Here is a 17,070-nt window from a genome sequence, read left to right as displayed (position 1 = left end):
GTGGAAGCTAATAAATCTAGCATCGTTCTAGTAACTTTAAACTACAAGGAAGCCATACTCCAGGCAAAAAGACACCTACAACAAACGTATTGAGCAAGCCAAATCAAATACCAAAGAACTTTTCAGAATCTTAAAAGAACTTGAAACTCTGTCACTGCACCTGACACCTGCATCAAAGATAGCACTTGGTGCGCTAATATCCAAAAGGCTCTCCTGGGCAAGATTGCCTCCCTCCAAGTCAAAATTAATAATAAACAAACCAGTCTACAATCCAACTTGCAACCTATCTCTCTCCCGATTATAAATAACCCTATACCTGATTCATTGACTCCATTCAGCTTCTCACCGCTATCTATTACTGAAGTGGAAAAAATTATCAGTAGCCTTTATCCCTCCAATTGCCAAGGGGACCTCTGCCCTGTGGCAATCATCAAGGAAGCAGCCCACGAGCTAGCTCCTTTCATTACCACATTCATTAACTCCTCCTTCAGCACTGGGATCGTACCTGACAACTTGAAGGATGCTTGGGATATCCCGCTCCTAAAAAAAAAAAGACAACATTGGACGCTAATATACCTACCAACTACAGGCCCATCACCACGGTGCCTTTTTTACTAAAAATCCTTGACCGAGCCACTTACTTACAGATTCAAGACTACCTCAAATCTAATAAAATCCTGGGACTAAGGCAATCTGGGTTTCGAAAACGTCACAGCATTGAAACTGCCCTTATCAATCTTAAAACTCAGATCGAAGACCTAAGAGACAAGGGTAAACTTGCACTACTTCTCCTTCTCGACCTTTCTGCGGCCTTTGATCTCGTCAATCACCAAATACTGTGTCGACACCTTAAATTACGTGCACACTTTTCCGACAAAGCCACAGCTTGGATTAGCTCATTCCTGGACAATAGATCGATGCGTGTCTTTTCTCCATTAGCAGGTGCCTCGCCCCCACCTGTCACCTGCGGGGTGCCACAAGGATCTTGTGTCTCTCCCACGTTGTACAACGTGTTCACAAAACCTCTATTTGATATCTTGGATTATCTGGGTGTCACATACACCAATTATGCTGACGACACCCAGATACTTATCCCGATCTCAGGAGACTGCTCTTAGGACTCTCTCTCTGTGAATGCCATTTACCAAGTCATCCAAGCTTGGATGGCGCAGCATGGACTCTGTCTGAATGACGAAAAGACAGAGCTCGTTATTCTCGGCTCACCCCAAAAACTATCCAAACTTGACCCTGCGTTCAAATTTTTCACCATCGATGGTAATACCATTACGACCTCCAAGGACACAAAAACACTAGGGATCTACATCGACTCTACTCTATCTTTGGTTAGACAAACCAATGCAGTCTCCTCTGCAGCTGCATATACCTGCAAGATTATCGCAGCCAGTCGCCCCTTCCTTTCTCCAGCTAACTGTGTCACACTTGCCAGGACTCTCGTGCTGTCAAAAATTGATTGTAATGCCCTCTACTTGGGTACGAACAGTTGTAACCTAAAGTTACAAATCATCCAAAACAATGCCATCAGAGCAGCACTCAACATCCCCAGGAACCACACATTTCAGACACCAGACGTAACATACATTGGCTCTCAGTCCCACAACAAAATTTCACTGAAAACACTTGCCCTCACTCACAAATGCCTTTCTAACCAAGCACCTTGCTACCTAGCCAATAGATTTGTCCTTCACAATTCTAACAGACCCTATACAACGGCTCAGACTAACGGCCTTTCCATACCACGCTCCAACCTTCAAAGATCAGGCGGGACTAGCTTCCCAGTAATGGCGGCTAAACTTTGGAATTCGCTCCCCAATGTGCTAAGAGCGAAGCCCTCCTTCCACAGATTCAAACACATGGCCAAAGCATGGCTGTCTGCCCAAGACCCCCCTTCTACTTCCATGCATTAGCCACCTGCCGCACCTCATGTCTATAGGTTATGGCTTTTATGTTCACTCTGTAACTGCCTTTGTATATATCTGTAACTTTTTTTTTTTTAAAACATATTTTTATTGATGGTCTCAACAGTTACATTGGCACACAGTGAACACGGCTTATAATTACACAGTTATACCTTTGTTAAATAATTAACAGTTGTCATTCAAGTGGGTGTATCAGCGTCTGAAAGCATATCACAAAGGTATGCCCTGAATGGGCCCCAAATGTCCTTTGGCCTACTCATGCTCGGTTGGGTCATTACATTCTGCTCCTCACATTCGTTTATGTAGGTTAACTCACGCAGGAAAGTGTCCATGGTGGGGGCAGTCGGGCTCTTCCATGCTTTCAATATACATCTCTTAGCAATAACACATGACACATTGAACAACCTTCTGAGTTTTTCAGAGCATTTGCCCATATCACCAAACAGATATTTTTGTGGGGTCAAATGTGGGGGGATCTGTGTGATTTCCGTCAGCATACCTGCAACCCCCTCCCAGAACCGTGCAACGGCCGGGCACTCCCAGTACATATGATAGGGCCCCGCTGCCGGGGTCCCGCATTTTGGGCACTTGTCCGGGTCATTAGGCACAAATGTAGCTATCCTGGCTGGGGTATAGTGCAGTCTATTCAGGATTTTGAACTGTATTTGACGCAGCCCTGCATTAAAGGACACCCTTTTCATTAGCGCGCAGTATCTTTCCCACTTGTCTTCTGGTATTGACATTTTCATGTCTGCTTCCCATTTCTCCTTCACCTGGCTTACCATATCGGAGTGTGTCTGTATTATCTTGTAAAGTCTGGAGATTCCCAGCCCTCCCTGTGTTGTGACCAGTTGTACGCATGGGTGGGTAGGGGGTTCTTCAGGAAATGAAGGCCAGCGTGTTTGGTATGCGGACCTCATTCGGTAATATTGCAGTGTCTTGAGCTGTCCACCTCCCATACCCCTCGTAAACACCTCGAGGGTCACAAACTTCAACTCTATGTACATGTCTCCTACTTTCATCTCTGTGTCGGGGTCCCAATTTTCTTGTATGCCAGTATCAAGTATATATCTGTAACTTAAATTGTAAATTGTAATGCTCTGTTTGCCTTATCATGTTGTAACTAAGTGACGCGCCTGGATGCCCTCTGGCCTGGTGCACTCTATAAATAAAATAAACACTAAATACTATCATTGTTAGCAGCCACAACTCTAGGGAATAGTGTCTTTGGGTTGCTAGCATTTGAGGCATGGCTTCTTGGACCTTCTCCCAAAATGGTCTGATATTTGGGCAGGTCCAAGCAACATGGAGGAAATCAGCCTGGTCTATGCCGCATCTTATACAGAGAGAGGGTCTATCTGGGAAAATCCAGTGCAAACAAGCAGGCGAGTAGTAAACCTGATGAAGAAACTTAAAATGGATTAATCGAAACTGGTTATTCAGGGACAGGTGCGGGTTTGCATGCAAAGTCTTCCATTGTTCTTCAGTCAGTGTCTTCCCTATCACCAGCTCCCACCTAATTCTATAGTTTCCCCCCATTTACTTTCTTTCTGTGTTCTAATCATCTTGTATATGACGAGACCAATTTTTTGATCGATAGTAGACTGATGACATATTGCAATATCGGGAAGGGGCCAGCGGGTGCGGGAAATCTGGCCATTTGGATTTTAGGGTCTCCCTTAGTCAGACGTACAGCAGCATAGTCACCAGCGTCTACTTCCCCTTAGTTTTCAAGGTGTCCCATGTGAGGAATTCCCCGGCCTGTACAAGATCACCTGGGGTTACAATCCCAGTCTGTCAAAATGGGTGTGGAATATTTTTTAATGGGTGATAGGAACACCTCAGACTTTAAATATGGGCAGTTTGAGGGAGTAACAAATGTCTTCTCCCATCAGCTTGCACACCTGAGCCCAGGCTCTGAATGTAATTTTTACTGGTTGGATCTCCAGTCACCCCGCTTTGTCTGGGTTTCCCCACAGCAGTCCCTTCAAGTCATTAGGGTAGGTTATTACTCTTTCTAGGGGTGTGCATGGGAGTTCTGCAGTAGGGGACCACCACCAGACGGAGTACTGTATTTGTGCTGCCAGAAAGTAGACATACAAATCTTGGTACTCCAACCCGCCCTGTTCATACGGAAGAGCCACGGTGTCCTATGACACCCTTGCCTGTTTGCCCGCCCAGGAAAGTCAGACCATGAAGCTTTTTAGATGGGTCCAGAAGTTCATAGGTGGCCATCTGGGCACATTATTGAATAAGTATATTAGTTTGGGGAGAATCACTATTTTAGCCAGAGATATCTGGGCCGTTTGGGAAATGGGTAGAAGAGTCCACGATCCTACTCTATGTTCTAGTTTTCTTTTTTTCTTTTTTTATTTATTTAATGTGCACTAGCCAAATCCAATTTTGACTTTTTACACACATCATTCAACAGTTTCCTTAAAATTACAATGACATTACATTCCTAAAATTTGAAAAGAAAATTAAACTTGTACAACATTCAAATCTAACATACTAAACAGTTCATAAGCCGCTACAAAAGAAAAAGGGGAGAAGAAAAAAAAGAAGAAACAAAAAAAAACAAAGAGAGAGCAGTCATCAAGCTTGCGGTTATTTACTGCCTTTGCAGACTTCACAGTAAGTTTACGCTCCCTCAGGATGTTTACCACTTCTGTGGTGAGAAACACCTCATCGCCTGAGACAAGTCTTTCCCAAAACAAAGTCGATATTATGGCCAAATCTACTCAATCTAAAGACCCTGGGGTCCCAAGTGCCCGGACAATCAATCAAAACATGACAAGTCGAGTGCTTGAGTCCCAATTCACAATCCTGGCAGATGTCCGAGGGATAGGTTTCCCTATCTCTCACATGCTGGATTTCGAGTGTTGGCAAAATATTCAGCCTAAATCTGAGGAAGTCGGTTCTCACACTAGGGTCTGGGGACTTCCTAAAATAGGTAGCCAAAAAAATCTCGGGTTATCAAAGATTGAGAGGGAAGAGGAGAGTTTTAGTAGTCTCATTTGATCAATATTTCGGATCCAGGCCCCTTTTTTGATACTCTCCTTAGATTTTAACGGGTTATTCACCAGAGTATCTACATCAGAATCCATTTTTAATAAAATCTCCATGGATCTATCCCTTGGTGCATTCAAGAAACCATTATCTCCCTTCAGGAGCTGAGCTGCCATATCCTCATAGAGGGATAAGGAGGTAGGGACTAGGATCAGTCTAAATGTAGAAGTCCACCTCCATTCCATCCAGGCCAGCAGGGATGTCAGGCCTAGTTCGTAACGAATGGCAACCATGGGAACAGAATTCAGGAGATTAAGTATTCTCTTCCACAATTTAGATTCCAATTTTTGCCAGTCAATCGCAAAAACTCTGGGCACTACATGACATGCCAAACAATAAGGAAGGGACTACTTTTCCTACGTGGTATTGTATGAGGGGAGAGATGGATAACTTTCAAAATGTATAATACATTCTAACCATCTGAGACCCCAGATTCAGTCTTGAGATCCAGATTATGAAAGGAAGAGCTTTTAGTAGGGAATGCATTGATCCTGGAACCCAAGTACAAAAGCTCCTTTGAAGTCGGTACAATTTAGTTACCCAACTGCCAAATAAAGGGCTTCATCTTTTTCTGAGGTCTTTTAAAGATTACTATGCTCGATTTTAGAGGATTTATCATTATTTGATTTACTTTAGCATAGTCTGCGAGAGCATTTAAGAGATGCTGAAGGCCTAATTGCGTATAATCTAGGATGGCGACGTCATCTGCATAGGCTAGCCATGATATCTTTGTCTTTCTTAGTTTAGGACTAGCCAACAGTAGGCTTCCCAGCCAATCAAAGAGGTCAGCCAGGAACACATTGAAAAGAAAAGGGGCGACAAAGCAACTTTGACGAACACCTCTGCTTATCTTGATTTTTTTAGATAAGTCCCCAGATTTAGATAGTCTGACTCGAAGAGTCGAATTGTGATGTAATTCAATCAGGGTTGGCAACAAATTCTCTGGCAAGACCCAACTTTTCAACTTTCCCCAAAGCCGATCTCTGTTGATGGTGTCAAAAGCCTGGGTTAAATCCACCCAGGCTCCAAACAGGGGTTTTCCATCCTTCACGAAACAACCCGCAGTGATACAGCTCAAAACTAGGCCGTTTAGGGAGGTATAAAGACCCTTTCTGAATCCTGTTTGGAATTTCGAGATTATCCTATTTTCTTTGGCCAAGACTTCAAGATCCCTTAGGACTAGCCCAGCAAATATTTTGACGTCCTCATCTAATAAAGACATTGGTCGGTAATTTGATGCCGCTAGACGATCACCGCGCTTATGAATGGGTACAGTGATCGAGTTTTTCTAAGATTCTGGGATCCTTCTGCTCGCCACTGTTTTATCGAAGAGACCCTTCAACAGTCTCGACCAGACTAAAGAGTTGGACTTTAATATGGCATTGGTAAAACCATTGGGTCCTGAAGCTCGAGACGAGGAGGATTTAATCATTAGATTCTCTATCTCCTTGATGGAACAATTCAAAGCCCAAGGTGTGACAGACCGACAACTAGGTTCTATACCTTTAGAACTGCCATACACTTTATCAAAGGGATCAACCCATACTTGTTCTTGATTTATCGCATCTTGCGATTGATTGCTAGAGGTTTATCAGTGCCCAAAAATTGCGTGAGTTTTTGAGACAAACTGCCTTCAACATTTCCTCACCCTCTTTCTGTAGTCTCGGGGCCCTATGGGATGTTAACCAGTTCCTATAAGAGTTAAAAGTTCTAATCTGTTCCCTTAGTACAAGGTCATTACAATCATGCATTCTTTTTGCAAGTCTCAGCAAAGTTCTCCTCTCTCTCTCTTCTTCTCCAGGATTTGCAGATCCAGATAGTGACTGAGGCGGCCTAAACATATGTGAACTCACTTTCAGGGGACTGAAAGACCAGAGCAAATTCACAAAAGTTTCTGGTGCACACTGAGAGAGCAATTCTTCATCATAAATATTTTTAGCATGGTTCCCCATTGTTCAAAGTTCGTCCCCCTTGCTAAATTTTACCAGCCTGTTTCTCGTTGTATTGAGAACTAATTTCTGAGACGAATAGCAGGTCTTAGACACCATTGTTAACTCAAAAGAAGCCTCCAGAATATCGTGATCACTTAAACAACCCTCTGTGACCTTAAAGTTAGTACAACTCTCAAACAACCCCCTGGAGACAAAGACATAGTCGATAATTGAATGGAGGGATCCCCTCCTCCAGGTCGGAGCCGCTGGGACCTCACCACTCACATTCCCATTGAGCGCCTTTAGATCCATATACTCCATAAACTGGCTCCAAACACTACCATCCCGTGCCTTACGACTATCCCCTCCGCCTAGCATAGGGAGTGTTCCAAGGCAATATGAGTTAAAATCCCCCATGATGATAATATCGTCAGTTGGATAGCGAGTAGTTGCCAGGATAAGAAGGTCCCCTAAATTCTGGACAAACACCATGAGTGGCTGTAAGGCGGGGTTCCAGTAGATGTTTACCAGCAGCCACCCCAATTTGCCTGTTTTACTCTTCAAACTGGCTCTTACTATCACCACACCCAAGTACTCATCAGAGGTCAATACTGAATCATCAAAAATTTAGTTTCTACATAGGATACATAGTCCTTCCACTGGTCAACCCACTCCTACATGGGTAACTGACTGATGATATGAGGAGAACCCATCAATATTGAAGGCCAATCTCACCCATGATTCCTGCAGAAAGATGAAACCAAAAGAGCCGAACACACAACTTTTCATAGGTTCATTGCAGAACGAGTTAAAACCTCTCGAGTTCCAAGACAGAGTTCTTATAATCAACTTAGTTAGAGGTTCCTTTCAGCCAGCCCCAAAATCTGAGAGACTACCTCCGGTAGCAAATCAAGAACCATTGGAGATGCTGACAGACCCTTAACTTTAATCTGAGGCAAGGCTGAAGAAGAGGCAGTACACAATGAGTTGGAGATTAAATCTTGAAGATCTCGTGGATCTTGCATTATCAACAAGCCCCTCTCTCCCCAAACAGATTTGGCCCCTAATAAGGACTCATAGCCCAATCTGGATCTCAATTTCGCTTCTGCAATGTCAGTATTCCGTAAATGCAGGAAGCCCACTCGCTCAATATCCGCTGTTGTGATATTTTTCAAGCTGGGGATTGCTTTCATCTCAGCAAGGATTACGGAACGGTTCAAAGGAGGTTTAGTTCCATCATTCAAGGAGACACGTGCCAAGTGAAGGATTAAGCCTTGGGGTGGCACCTTCAATTTATCAAGAGTCAAGGAGACTTTTTGGTTCGTACAAATGGTTTTGCTAGAAGGGACAGCACTTCTCAGTGCATTACTTTGATTATTTTCAGACATCTTGCATGGCTCCCTGCCTAAATGATTGAGCAAGAAAAGGTCCAGAGCACCAGCAGGACAGCTAGGGCAGAGATTAGAGCTCGTTGTACTGATTTTCAAGCCCCCAGGTAGACTTAAATCGCTCATGTTAATCAGTGCCACCTTACTTTTCGATTGCAGGAAATTTGGGGCGATTTTAGGTGGGGTTTATTTGCCACAGCTTTAGGACCTTTTAAAAAGATAGGAGCAATCTTTAGGGCTGGTTTAATAGACTCTGACTCCCAACAGTGATTTTCACAATGAGCGGCTCCGAAGTATTACTGGGACAGGGGCTTGAGATAGAGCGAAATTGTTTTGTAGGGGACTTTCTCACTTCACTCCCTTGCCTGTTCCTCTTAACGCCATTTTTCTTCTGAGGCTCTTGGAACTTACGGACAAAGCCATTAGTACTCCCTGGGCAGTTGGACCTCTTAGACTTAGAGCCAGCGTTAGAGTTTTCATTGGGGGCTTCTACATGCTCAGTCATTTTTGGATAGCAGTAGTTGTTGCCGTATTTTTTTTTTCTTTTTCATTTCCCATTGGTCTTCTTGCCTGCGTTTTGTTCATGTTGATCTTGCAGGGATTTCAAAACTTGATTATGGCTCGTTTTGGGAACTTCTAGCGGCCCTGAAATGGCGAATTTAGACACCAGCAATTGAGCTAATCTTATAAATTCTTCCATTGTGGACGCAGATAAAGGAGTGTCGTCCAAACTCACAATATCTGGGGCAACCAAGGGTGGAAGTAAATTACCACAGCATTGCCCATGAACATGAGCAGCAGATTCAGCAAGATATACGGTCAATGTGGCAATTTCCATTTTGGCTCCCTCCCACTGTGCAACCAAATGTCAATGTTTAGGTCCTGATTTTTTAACAATAAACTAAGTTCCGCTACGGTATCTTTTAAAGAATCGTTTACTGCTGATTTCAAGGCCACCAGCGAGATTTCGTTCAATTCTAAGTCCTTGGAAATCTCCAACAGAGAGCCCGAATGACCCTTGAAGACTTTGACCACCGAGCTCAACACGAAATTTAGGGCAGCAATAGGGGCAGAACTAAGCACCTGATCCCTCGGCGCAGGCCCCCTGGAATCAGCCTTTTGGGCCTCAGGCAGCAGTGATATTATGCTTTGCCTAGTCATTTCCATTTCTCGCAATTTGGCCTGTACTGTGGAGAATCGTGAGATCCCTGTTGCATTTCGAGATCTTTGATTTCAGTCTCTACTGTAGACATAGTCCTACAGAGTGTCTTCATGACACCCCCCGCCCCGGAAATGCAGCAGCCCCTAATGTATATCTTAATGGCTTCCCATAAACCCCCAGGGTTGGGAACAAGGCCCACATTGGTTTTGAAAGGTGGTCTGTGTGGGAGTGATCTGAAAGAGTTCTGGAGAGTATCTTGGCCTCGATAATGTTCCTGGCCAGGGCCACTGACATCATCACATAATCTATTCTGGAGGAGCTGCCATGTACACTAGAGTAGGAATAGTCTCTACTGGTGGGGTGTGTCATGCGCCATGCATCGTACAGTCCATGGTATTCTGCAACGGTAGTCCATTTCTGGGCCGACCGTGGGAGGGTGTATTGTATTGTGGTTGATCTAGCCAGACGCAGGGTCATGGCCATGTTGAAGTCACCCAGCCAAACTACCTCGCAGTCGGAGGATCTATAGAGGTGGTTAGCACAGCGCTGGAAGGATTCTGTCGAGTCAGTATTTGGAGCGTAAATGTTTGTCAGAAGAATCTTCAGTCCAGATATCTCACCTGCCAGCAGGATATAACGACCTTCATCATCCCTTACTTGTTTGTGGAGTTTGAACTCCAGTGAGTGGTGTATATACGTTGCCACCCCCCGTGAGTGTGAGGTGTAGGAAGAACAGTATCTGTGTATACCCCAGCCAGCTATATTAGGAAGAGCCCCGTTCTTTGGCAAGTATGTTTCCTGGAGGCATAGAATATTAACTCCATGGTTCCTTGCGCAGTTTTAGACAGACCTTTTTCCGGTTGGTGAACCCCGTATATTTTATGTCAGTACGAATAACACCCTACATGTGTCATCGCCGGTACCCGGTAATATCGTGTTGCAAGCTGTGATAGCAGTTCCTATAGGAAGTGACCATGTAGAGGTGTATATTTAATGCCATGACACGTTATTAACTGTGTTGCTCCTATACGCTGCGCCTATCCCCCCCATAACCCGCCTATAAACCCAACTGCTTAACTCCTTGTAATCCCAACCCTTGTTAATTCCCACAACCCCCACCCACGCCAGAAACTCAAACCTACCGGCACCATGGTCCCCGCTCCCCCACCCCCAACAACTCACATCAGTCAATACCAAACCGTGTCCGCAGTGACTGCGGGAAACGGGGTGCCGTTGGCGGCTAGATTACTCTTTGCGGTGGAAGGCTGCCCTCACCATTTGTGCCAAATTTCAAAGTCGTCTGACTACGAGAGTGATAGTAGCAAGGTTACTGCAAGGTCTCTGGGTGAAGCAAAAAAGTAAGGGATCGGGTTGGGGCTGGCGAGGCTATCCATCCGGGTCAGGGAGGCCCAGTGCAAAACGCTCAGAGGCGTCGGGAGAGGTAAAGAAGATTGCCCTATCACCATATGCCACCCTAAGCTTGTCTGGGTAGAGCACTGAGTAACGTATTTCTTTTCTCCACAGGATATTTTTCACATTTTGAAAGGTCTTTCTTTGGTCCTGGACTTGTGGACTGAAGTCTGGGAAAATGTGGATGGTTGCAGACCCCCTTTGTAGTTCCCTCTTGTACCTGGCTACCCGAAGTAGAATGTCCTTGTCACAATAGTTAAATAGTTAAATATTCTGGCAATGATGGGCTGTCTGATGCCTCCACCATAAACATACTTGTAACCAGTGGGCCCTCCAGTACCACCATAAGCAGTTTTTCAACGAAGCTCTCCATATTGTCCATTGGCTTGGACTCGGGGATACAGATATTATTCCGCCTGGATCTGCCTTCGAGGTCTTTGTTTTTTTCTGCCACCCTCTTGATGGTCTGCTGAAGATCCGCTACCACCCCCTGTAGGACGGCAACCTCATCTTCACCTTCACCAATCCTTTGTTCTGCCTCGGTCATGCGCCACATAATTTGTTGATTTGGATAGGCGAGTTAACGACCTTGCAGGTTAGGGCATCTATTTTAGCTCAAGGTTGTTGGTGCTGGTTTTCAGGGCCAGCAATGTTTGTTGTTTAGTTGATACGTCTAGCTGGGATGGGACCTGATTTGCAGCAGGATGGGCCTGTGCTTGGTCCAATCCTGCAATTTGGTCAATTTTTGCCTGTCATTTAGGGTTGCCCATCACACGGGTGCTGAGGAGATTGTGCGCTTTGTTTGCACTCAGTAGTAGAAGGGGTGCCCTGGTTATAGCCTGTTGGTGATGAAGTGGTCTGCGGGTCCAAGTGGTTCAGCTGTTGTAGATGTTCATCGGTGTATTACAGGGCATTGGCCTTCGCCTTTATGGGGGACTGGTTGAATGTTGGTCACGGCAATGTGTGTTTCAGTTATTCAACTTGCGTCGGAGCCCAAGTTCCAGAAATGTCCGGGAGATTCAAATGTCACTCACCCCTGAAATCTCTGGGGCTGCCGGGCATGCCACGCGGTTCCCAACAAGCTGGGGCCCAACCCGCTCTGTTTCCAGATGGGGTGGAAGAGTTAGATGTGAGCCGGAGGATGTTTCTCCCTATAGGCCATCTATGCTGTGCGGGCCGGTCCACCCCTGCCAGCACAGCGGCGCACACCCAGTAGGTCTTTTTCCAGGCGTTGCAGCCGTGGGGGACGCCACTCGGCTCAGGGCGGGTAAACCCCCAGTGCTGAGGCCATCCCGCTGTGTCAACAAAGGTGGTCGGATGGCTGGGAGGGTAGGCCACAATTGAGCTGAGGGGGTGTTCCTCCCTTTGGGGCCTCTCTGCACCGTGGGCCGATCCACCCAGCTGACAGAGCACTGCGCGCCCAGCAGGATCGTTGACAGGTCGACGTGAGTCCGAAGCAGCCGGGCGGCTCAGCCACTCCCGGCCACGGACACAAAGCACTACCCCAGCTGTGGAATCAGTGGTGGGGGTGCCAGGATGGGCCGTGGCCCAGCCCAGCACCCTGATGTTTGTTGTCACTCCACCTGGGGGCATCTTGTCACCTGCCTTCCCGATCTAGCTGGTAGGCACTGCAGGTGTTGAAGCACGACCCTCCAGCACTGCCCAGCGGATGGTATGTGCAACGTCTTTGTTTGTGCAGGCAGCGAGCAGGGGAAATGAGGCCAACAGTAGACGGGTGCCTCCCACGAGTGTTTCGGATCGTCAGGCAATGCGGGCAACTCTCGATCAAGGACCTCCACATTTTGTTGCCTCAATCTTCAGACAGCTGCTCATCGATTTGTAGTGCAAGACGAGTCCTCAAAAGGCAGGATATTTTTTGCAGGATTTGGAGCCTTCACCGGAGCTCTCTCAGGCGGCGGCCATTTTCTAGCCACGCAACAGCACCCCTGCACATGAGTTCTTATGAAAGGCAATATACAGAAAGAGGTGATAGCTTAATATAGTTAATAGGTGTTGAGCCCTATCAGAGGGATGTGTATGACTCTCAGGTACGCACGCTAACTGTTAACCAAGATGTAATGACCAATTATCATATAACTCAATGCCTGATATCTTTACAAGTCTGTATGTAAAAGTTGTGTTACTATGCATAATGGTCCATCTTGATGCACCTCACGTTGATTATTGGGTTATGTGTATTTCATCTCAAGTATGTGCAATCACATGTGTATTTCATCTCAAATATGTGCAATAACATGTGTATTTCTCTCAAGTATGTGCCATCACACATCTAACTTTTCTTTGTTCATTTTTATATATTTCAGTTTTGTTGACATTATTTTTAAGCTGTTTTAAATAAATCAATAAATAAAACATACAAAAAAGATAACTAGAGAAATACATTGTTCTATCACTGAAGTTAATAGTTTAGGCTCTAGTATTTTAGAGATAGTAATGTAAAGCCTACGTATGATGTCATCACGCGTGACATGGTGATGTGCTTTTTTTTAACATGTTATGTGGCGTACACGTGATGTGAATCCTCTATATAAATTAAAATGTAAATGTTCGTTTGTTCAAAATCTTAAATCTCTGAAAGTTCTTCACCGATTGCTTTGAAATTTGGACACAACGTTGCATTCGAATAGGCACGTGTTTTTATATAGCTACTATACATAGATGTCACACCTGTGACAGGTAAAACCATGTTTTTTGGGAAAAACAGCACCATCTGTTGGATGTAAAAGCAACACACGCTATACTAAATATTTTACGATTCCATTTCAATGTTTCCGATTTACAATGGCTCATATACGTGCCACGGAAGCAGCAGAGCGACGTGCAGCCAGACTTGAGGATGCACGGTTGCGAGCACGCCGATCGCGTGCATCTCATTTAAGAATGTATCAATTTGGCTGATGGGTGCAGCAACTGCCAAGAGCTATAATGCTCATGGCATAGGGCTGAGGAACACTAACTGAGCTAAGTATCATTCCATGCTGAGTATATCCTCCAGCAGGCAAGGTAGCACAATGCAACTCTGACCCATGAAGAGGGATAAGCGGGGGAACAATACCCGGACTACAAGCAAGGAGGGAATGTAACGGCACCACTGAGAGGGGGAAAGACTATATACCTGACTGCTGGATAATGCTGTGGGGAGGGGGAAGTGGAGGGGGTTGTTTTGCGCTTTCTCTTTTCTTTCTGTTCCATTTAACTCGAGTGGCTGGGTATAGCTAGTTATATAAATAAAGCAAAAGATGGTTCTTATGAGTTTAGAATAATAGATGCCCTCTTACACACAATACTTGGTTTTTCAGCAAAATAAATCTTGAATTAAGTGTAGTCTGGATGCAGCAGAAACAGCTAGCCACCAGGCAGCCAGTCCTGCCATCCTCTAAAGGTACTATGAGTTGCTGACTTTCAACCTGAGACCCAGGCAAACTTGATTAATAAACCTACAGATGAGGAGCGTTATACACTAGAGTTGTAGACAGGCTTTAGACACGTTAAAGATAGAACATGAGGCACTTAAGCTGTTGCCGTCTTTGACTGGATTAACCCTTTAATGCTTTGGCTTTCCCAGTGCCTGGCGCGAGTAAGAGTCTCAACAGGGGTAATTGTTCCCACATTCTGACAAGGGTGTTCAATTTACCAAGCCGATATTGTCACAAGGCCAGCAGGCCCACCAAAAAGGCCATTACAGGCAGCCAAAGAGAGGAAGAAGACATGCTAGACATGCTTCTGCCAAGGGTGAAATGGCACCCAAGCCATAACTCCCCTCCCATGTCTCACCCATAGATAGAAGAATTACAACCTGTTCCCACAGATGGCATGACCTAAACATGTTTCAGAAGGTATTGGACACAGTTAAGGTATGGTATTGTGTGAAGTTTCATACACTTTCTTATTCCATAAAAAAGACATGCATATACACAGAACACCAAAGGTTCTTAGACAGTGTGCACTTCTGGAAAAGGGGCCTAGCATTTCCTCGCCACGTGATCTGCATCGCGCCCCTGTGATTGCCAATACTACCTGAGACATTAAACTTAAACAGGAGATATTCTGTAACGGTGACACTGGGCCTCATTATGAGTCCTGCAGTAACCCTGCCAGTGCTACCGGCGGGTTGCCACCGGACCCGTAAATATTTACTGGCGCCTGACTTCCCGGTGCCGCCTGGAGATTACAACCCTGGCTGCCCGGAAAGTCATGCGCCGGTAAAATGGAAGTCCTCATTCTGATAGTCCCATATGATTCTATTGGAGTGGGGACAGGGAAGCACCGTTGCTAACTGTGCCGGTGCTTCTGTGACCTGTCTGCCTACCGTGGCTGCTGTGCCCGGCAGGGTCAGACCTGTTAGCCACAGCAGCCCAGGCAGGCAGATCTGTAATTTGCCAGTCCTGAAACAAGGGTGCTGGTAAGCTTACCAGCACCCTTGCTTCCGGACCGACAAGGTCGTAATGAGGCCCATTGTTAGGAAAGGCATACATGTATCTCAGGGTTAAGCGACGAGATTGGTGGGATTGGATAACTACTATTATTGTTAGTGCACAGCTGAACAAGATCACGTTCTGCATTGTGAGAACAAATAATCATTTTGATTTGATTTTCCAAGTTAGAGCAGATGGCCCGTAACTCGGGAGTTTGTGATCATGGGTCCACCTATGATGTATAGACCTTAAGTGACCAATTCGTCCGAATGTATCGCCTGCAGTAATGGTTTTGTATGATTGCATTACTACCATTATGGTTTCTGTCCAGGTGTATCAGAGTCTCATAGCTGGTGGTGAGCTTATATTCTATTCTGGTTGCTATTCTCATGAGGTTGAATTCTATAGATAAATATTCAAATGGAACAGTTTTAGGCATCCTAAACGGTATGCGCAGAATTTGTGTCTCTAGTTTTGATAGGTCTCTGCTATATCTTGCCCCCATACTTCAATCCTATAGATCATGCATGGAACGATCTTGGCCATGTATAACAACAATATAGTCTTAAAGGAGCATCCTCCTGGATTACCGATAAAATTGCTAATGGCATGGCACATCTTCATGCATTTCGTCTTCATTTCATCCCATTGTATATCTCACTTTAATTTATCATCAAGGTATACCCCTAAGTACTTGTAGCATTTAACTACTTACACAGTTTTCTGGTCGAGGCACCAAGACACCCGATTCGATTTTTGAGTCTTAACTTTACTCAAAAAGGTGATCATTTTAGTTTTCGCTATGTTTGTCTTTAGACCACTTTGCTTTGCAAACCGACCCAAACAGTCAAGCTTCACTTGTAATCCTGCTGGGGTGTAGTCTAGCAAAAACAGATAGTCAGCGTATCCAAGTCAGTCAATTTGAAGCGAACCTATTTTTAGTTAACAGGGTCATATTGAGTTGAAAATCACTGACAAATCTGCTAAATATAATTTGAACAAGGTAGCCGTCTATATACATCCCTGTTTCACTCCACGTACCATCGGAAAGTGGCCACTTACTCGCCCTTCATCATCTAATCTTACACAAACCGAGGTATCGGAATAGAGCAACCTAATCATTGACAGCAGACCTAGGGGAATCTCCCATGATATGAGTTTTTTCCATAACCGATCCCTCAGTATTGTGTCGAATGATGCGCTGAAGTCTAGGAGCACCCCATATGCGGGGAGTTGTCGACGATCACAAGCCTATGCTATAGCACTGACTAATGTTAATAGGTTATGCATCGTGCCGGATTTAGCTCTAAAGCCTGTTTGATTAGGCGGAAGGATCTTGTTATCGTTTATCCACAGATTCAATTCTATAAGGAGCACCTTTGCAAGAATCTTTGCAGGAATGTTCAGCATGGCTAGCATGTGGTAGTTCAGCGGATCATTCCAGCACCCCTTTTTATGAATAGGTAGAATTATGCTTTCTTGCCAGCTTGCAGGGACCTTGCTGCACTGACCAATAGGAGAAAAGAAATTGTAGGTAAAGTAAAGCATTGGCCCAGAATCCAGTGGATAAGCGCAATATTCCATTGCATGTTCCATCAGGACCAACAGCCCCAGATGTAGGAAGATGCATAATTAGCTTTGAGATGTCAGCAACTGTTGACTTGCATATCCATTCTGCTTTGTTCTCATCATGTATTTTGTCAGCAGGTACGATGCTTCCCAAATATTTTGAATATG

Source organism: Ambystoma mexicanum, chromosome 2p (assembly GCF_040938575.1).
Source record: "Ambystoma mexicanum isolate Mex_15411 chromosome 2p, UKY_AmexF1_1, whole genome shotgun sequence".
NCBI classification, from domain to species: Eukaryota; Metazoa; Chordata; class Amphibia; order Caudata; family Ambystomatidae; genus Ambystoma; species Ambystoma mexicanum.
The sequence above is the reverse complement of the archived record's forward strand: the minus strand, read 5'-3'. Positions refer to the sequence as shown.